The sequence below is a fragment of the Taeniopygia guttata genome, chromosome Z (assembly GCF_048771995.1).
Source record: "Taeniopygia guttata chromosome Z, bTaeGut7.mat, whole genome shotgun sequence".
Lineage (NCBI taxonomy): Eukaryota > Metazoa > Chordata > Aves > Passeriformes > Estrildidae > Taeniopygia > Taeniopygia guttata.
Window position 1 is genome coordinate 27,087,581 of NC_133063.1, and position 7,095 is coordinate 27,094,675.

Genomic DNA, 7,095 nt, shown 5'->3' on the forward strand with positions numbered 1-7,095 from the left:
AACTAAATATAATTTGTTGGCTGTGATGTAGTCCTGGAAACTTCTTCGGCTGGGCTGACCCTTCCGAGCAACTCCTCTGCATTTGACTCAGCATTACAATCAGTGCTGGCACTCTTTATGCCCTCCTCAAATCTGTGTTGCTCCTGAGTGTGCCAGAAAATACTAATCAGTCTTCTTTTGCATAAGTGTTACCTCCACCTAAAAAAAAATTTAAATGTAAACATTGCATTGTGCTGTCAGCTGGGGGGGATACCATCTTGGAAATAATTCAAATTTAATTGCTGAAATACATTTTCTTCTTTCAAGTAACTGTCTTATTAAAGCAGAGGTGAGGAGAAGAGGGAGAATAATACTCAGTCTATAACCGTGGTCAAAATGTTCTATAATAGCAACTTTTTTTTTTTTTTTTTTTTAATACAAGGTTTCAGCTTTTTTTAAATGGAATAAAAAGATACAGTTACAAGTGATCTTTGGAGGTTATATAGTGCAATCTTCTGCTCAAAGTATGGCTAATGCTAAAGCTAGATTCTGATGCTCAGGATTTGGACACCTAGGGTCTGAAAATGTTAATGGATGAAAATTTCTGCAGCCTCCTTGGGCAGCCCTTCACTCTGCTTAACTGAAACTAAGAGATATTTTCCCTTCACATTTGAAATTGAAATGTCCTTTGATGTCACGTGTGACTGTTTCATCTTGTCCTTTGCCCTGATTTTTTATACTTCTGATGAGGTTCCAGTTCACTTTAACCTCCAAACAGAGAGCTGAAGGTAGCAATCGATGTCCCCACTTAACCTTCACTTCTGAAAAGTGAACAGTCCCAGATCCTTGACCCTCCTCCTATGCCATGTGTTCCAGCCCCTTCCGTATACCTTCTTTGTCTGCTGGATCCATCTGATATGCCTTGAGTTTTACAGACAATGGGGAGGACTGTTTGGACTGGAATTAGAGTATGAAAGGATATACTGATGTTTTCAAATTAGTAATTATTAGTAACAGTGCCAGATAGCCTTAAGAAATGGTCCTTTACAAGATCTGTGAGAGATTTAATTCTTGGCTTCAAGCAGAGCAAAATTCTACACCTTAACTTAAAATACAGCAATATTAAAAATGTTAGCAACTCAACTGATATTCCCTTTTTTGTCCAGTATATAGACGTTGTGTAGAAACTCCCTGCCTTTTAAGGACACTTGAATGTTCTAATGTGCCTATGGGTTAAAAGTGAAACAAGGCAAGCATCACCAAAGGTTGCAGAAAGCAAATCACTCTCATTTTACTTATGATTATGATGGGATGTGTAGAAGTACAGGATCTGCTAAATTCTAAATGAGCAGCTCTCAAACTGAAGATTTACAGACTTGGATCATAGTTTGTAGGAGTGCAAAAACCTTGTGGAAACTTATTTTGGTCTTTTGGGGTTTGTTTCTCTTGCATGCTCACTCTCTGCACTTAATATGGTCCTTCTAAAAATTTGGGATTTTTTCATCATACCTGTAAGACTGAAGGACTGAGGAGAAGAGCAGGTAAGACACAAAAGTATTATAGAAAAGAGAATTTAATAAAAACATTAAAACCAACTAAATTCTTACTGAGTTTTCATAACAACTCACTGTCTACTTTTTTGTTATTTTATTTAAAACTAAACTATAAACCATGGCATTAATAGCTCCCCCAGCTGATCTGTGCTAGACAAATGTTTCAGTGCACTACAGTGTGCTGTGTAAACACTTCATAGTAGTAAGGTGCATAACTGTTTTATTTAAGATACCTATGCTACAGGGTGAGAGAAAAGTGACTTTTTAGAAGAAAGAAACTGGAAAATCAAAGAGAAATAAAGGTATCATAGTGTACTAAAAAATACCAAGAGTCTTCCAGCACAATATGGAGAACATGCTGTACTGGGCAGTGGTCTTTCATGTTCCCACAAAATCCTGAAAATATAAGAAAGGTATATTGTAACTTGAAAGATCTAGAGAGGAAAGTTAAAGGCAGAGTGTATGACCTGCTCAAGAAGCTTCTACAGGAGAGGAAGAAAACTAGAAAAATGTAGCAGAACTACCAAGAGGGTAAGTGCCTTTCCACCTATAAAGATTTGGTGTCCTAAACACCAGACCCAAACCACAGGCAGCAGTAGCCCATTTGTCCAGGTTACTCAGCCACTATCAGTAGGTTACCATGAAGTACCAGAACTGACACCTAAACTCACAGGCTGCAGGACAGACCTGGGCTGGGAGAATTGTGCACCACATGCAGAATGGCAGATTGCCTAGCCTACCTGCTGAGGGCTGTACTATGAAACAAACTAACAGAAAACAGTATATTACAGGGTTATGTCCTTTTCATGATATTCCATTCTTCATTTTCCCTTTTTGTGTACTAATTTTTTTGCTACCTTATTTTTTCCCAGTTAGTACAAATCCTTATCTTTACTTTTTCTCTTTGATGTTTTAAGCTATTTAATCTGATTTTAGGATCAGACTGGTCTAGTCACTAGATAAGATCTCTTCTTTAACTGTCTTCAACACTCTTCAACTCTTTTCACCCTGAGCTGAAGCAGTATTCCACTGTTATAATCAACCCAGAGTTAAAGGTCAGCTCATGGCTTTAGCACAGGTGTGTATTTCATGGACTCACAGAATGGTTTGGGTTGGAAGGGACCCTAAAGCTCATCTCATTCTGGCCCACCTGCCACAGGCAGGGACACCTCCCATTAGACGAGGTTGTTCAGAGCCCTGTCCAACCTGGCCTTGAACACTTCCAGGGAGGGGTCAGCCACAACTTCTCTGAGCAACCTCTGCCAGGACCCCACCATTCTCAGAGTTACGAGTTTTTTCACAATAGCTAATCTAAACCTACTGTCTTTGTTTAAAACCATTCATCCTTGTCCTGTCATTACATGCCTTTGCAGTGTCTTTCCCCATCTTTCTTGTAGGCTCCCTTTAGGTTCAAGAAGGTGCTATAAGCTTTCCCTGGAACCTTCTCTCCTCCAAGCTGAACAACCCCATCTCTCTCAGTCTGTCTCCCCAGGAAAGGTGCTCCAGCCCCCTAATCATCTCTGTGGTCCTCTGGACTCACTCCAGCAGGTCCTTGTCCTACTGATACCAGGCCCCAGAGCTGGATTTCCTCCAACAGTCTGCTTGACTTGGAGTTTGAATGGATGATCACATCCCAGGGAATGTTGTGTTACTTGGACCATCTGGTTAAGCCTGTTTGAGATCAGTGTTGCCTAAACGAGCCCTGCTGTCTTGACCTGTAGCATGCCATGTCATGTATGTAAAACAATGCAGATGTTATTGCCATTAAATTAATGATTACCTGCAAAGTCTTAGACTACAAATTATTTGATCTGATCATGAAAGCACTGTAATATCAGGAAAAGCCCAGTATAGAATTTTCTGAACAGGCTCATCACAGCTCTCTATACATAAAGTAACCAAATGATTGCTTGCTTACCTTTTTATGTGTGCTTCCTTTCTCCTCTGCAAGGTTCTGAGAACCCCTCCAAGGTTTAGGTACCATTATTCATCCAAGTCTGCTAATTAGTGCATCTTATTAGATATCATAATGTCTTGTGCTTCACCACAAGCGTGGTCCTTTCTATGGTGCTTCTCACTTAATAAAAACCCTTCCAAATTATTTTCAGATATTTATGGTTCTTTTTCCTTTACAATCAGGAAACTGAGATGAACACAGATTTAAGCCTAAATTTTCATTAACTTTTGTGTGGGTGATTTGCTTTTCCTAAAACTTGCTTCAATATATTTTAAGTGTTTCTGTTTCTCCACATGGGTTATATGGGACTGCTTCTATAGTATATCACTGTATATCACTGGTCTGTGCCAGCTATTCACTCACCTTTTACCATGTAATAAATGGAGCAAAGAAGGGGAGTAGTGCTTGCATTGTCTCCTTGCATACAAATTTGACCCAAAATACCAGCTTGTAGCAACTGAGGGTGTCGAGCTCATACTGCTTACAGAAGGTATTGCTTTTCCATCCACTTACCTCCCACCTCCACATTTTGTTGGAGATTTTAGTATAGAATCTGTTTATTGAAAGGCTGAGTGGAATTAATGCCTGATTACTTAGGCAAGCTGAAGTCTGCAGTCTTGATTGTAGACTCTCAAGTTTCTGCCTCGATCTTTATTCTAATTCACATAAACGACAAATAAATGTTTATTGAGTTCTGGACTTGGCTGGTGCTTTGGCTGAGAGTGTCTTCTATCCAATGCAATTCTCACTTTGGTGAGATTCTCCAAGCAAAACTTTATCCACTTTCAGCTCTTGCTTGTCCGGTGCAATCCAGCTCCTTTTCTGAGATCCCTTTCTGAATGTGCAAATGGCTGGCCCATTTTATTTTCTGCCATCTTCTCTCGTTGCGCAGTTCAAAGAGACAACAACATTATTTTCCAAATATCTTATTGCTATCTTTAGGATTGCCGAGGCTGACTGATAAGCAGTGATTTAAAACCAGTTGGACTACATCACTGGGTGATTCTGCATATTGCTTGGAGCTGTGAGGTGTTGTGGGTACTGGATGAGCTTCTGTGTGTTATACCTGGCCTTCCTACTCTCTTAATTGCCCTTAAAGCTTGACAAAAGCTACTTCCAACTTTGCCACCAAAGCATGCAAGTTCCCTGAAGGATTTATATTTGGGGAAATACAGCCTGAATGTGTCAGCTTTAACTCAACTTACTTCGTGTGAGCTAACAGGTAGAAGAAGTGCATGTTAATTTACCAAAGAAATTAGAAAACGCACAGCAAGAAAAAGAAACTACAATGATACACAACTCCAAATCCTACTCGTGAACATTTCTTATGTTGATGTTCTGGCTAACCTAGTCTTCCAGCAATGTCTCCAAAATGGAGCAAGCAGAAATGTTCAAACATGTCTCTCCTCTCTCCCCTGTCCTGGAACACTGTCTACAAACTTCCATTATGTTCTTCAGGTAGTACATTTCTCATATGTTAAGGATCTGTATTATGCGAGAATGATTTGTAACTTAGGTAACATTTGACATGTTTGCTTCTTCATTGTATCAGGCTGGGTATTTTTCAGAAACCGTGACAGGGCTAAAAGTACCATAGCTGGCATGAGATGTCAAAGTGCATTTTCTAAGCCACCTTTTTTCCTCTTTATCAATTGTAGGAGCTCCTGGTACCAAATCCATATGGGAGATGGGGACCAGGACATGGGGTGCAGCTTGTGAATGTAGCAAACAGGGAAAAACAATAGCAGCAAGACCATCCTGATACCTGAAATAATTCAGATGATACAACTTTTAAAAGAACCTCCTACATCTACTCTTTCTGGTAAAAACTGAGCTTTTTGGATTCCTGAGCAATGGGATTGATCCATTTGAACTCAGATCCTTGCAGCTGTTCCTATGTCTAGACATATCAATAGTAAGTACTGTTAGTGGACTTTACTTTCCCTAACAAAGTACTTCTGTTAGTGTTAAAGTGATCCACCCATCACCTCCAAGCATCACAGCAATAAAGGGAGTGGAGCAAAAGTCACTGTCAAAAACCACTTAGTGGAGTTTGCTCATGAGTGCGGCACCAATGTATATAAATACTTCTACAGCTGCTCCTACTAAGACTGGACTCCAAAGTCATCTTACAGTATTGTTCTTTCTATACTTGGTTGAATGCCCTTTCCTAATACTTCTGGAGCTAGCATGGAGCCTCCTGTTCTTTGTTATATCTTTGGAAAGGAGGCAAAGAATCTATCTCTCACTTGCTGTGCCTAACAGTCAATAACAACTGTGAATATACATACTTTTTGTGTCTTCAAATGCTGGACTGGTGTTTCTGTGTTCTAGTTTTGACCAGGGCAGAGCTAATTAGCTGGTATGGGGCCTTGTTTTGGATTTGTGCTGATCATATTCCATACCATATAGCATCATTATCAGGATAGCTGTGGGGAGAACAAAAGGGGGGACATTCAGAGTGATGGCATTTGTATCCCCAAGTCACTGTTAAACATGATGAATCCCCATTCTGGAGATGGCAGAACACCTGCCTGGTCACGGGAAGCAGTGAATTAATTTGTTGTTTTGCTTTCTTATGTTTGCAGCTTTTGCATTCCCTATAGTTTAATAGGCAATACTAATAACTTACTAGACAACTTAGTCTTTGTCTTAACCAACGAGTTTTCTCATTTCGCCGATTCTCTCCCCAATCCCCTGAGGGAAAGAGCAGCCAGAAGGAGCTCAGGCAGTTTGGCGAGGAAAGGAACAGGAAGAAGTAGAGGAGAAATGCATCAAATACTCGCTGCTACTTAAAATCAAAGGCTGCAATGGCAGCAGCAGCTGCCGCGGAGAGAGCAGCGATACCCTCTGCCGGCAGGGAGGCTCCTCCGGGAACGCCTCCGGAGCCGGTTTTGTTTCGCAGGATCACGGAATTATTCCCTTTCGGAGATGATCCCGTCCAGCCCCCCGCCACCAAGGCGCGGTGCCCTGGAGCAGGAGGCGCAGGAACGCGTCCGGGTGGGCTTGAATGGCTCCATGGGGGAGAGAGACCCCGCGCCCGCCCCAGGCAGCGGTCACAGAGCTCCGCCACTTAAGTTCTTCTTCATAGCGCGGCGGAACTTCCCGTGTTTCAGTTTATGGCCATCGCTGCTCGTCCTGTCGCTGGGCACCACCCTCCCGGCACCCGCATTGGAGGAATTTACATGCATTAATGAGAGCTCAGTCTTCTCCGGACTAAACCGGCGCAGCTCCCGCTGCTTTTCCTCATAGAGCAGAGATGCCCCACACCATCCTCATCTTCATGGCCCCTGCTGGACCCCCTCCCGTGGCTCCCTGTCTCCGTGCTGAGGAGCCCAGAGCTGGAGACAGCACCGCAGCTGTGCCTCGCTGGGATGGGATGGGATGGGATGGGATGGGATGGGATGGGATGGGATGGGATGGGATGGGATGGGATGGGATGGGATGGGATGGGATGGGATGGGATGGGATGGGTTGGGCTGGCCCGGCTCGGCCCGGCTCGGCTCGGCTCGGTCCCGCTGCTCCGCGTCCCGTCCCGCGTCCCGCCGTTACCAGCGCGCTCGCGGCGGCCCCGCCCCGCGCCGCCCATTGGCCTCCCGCGATCAC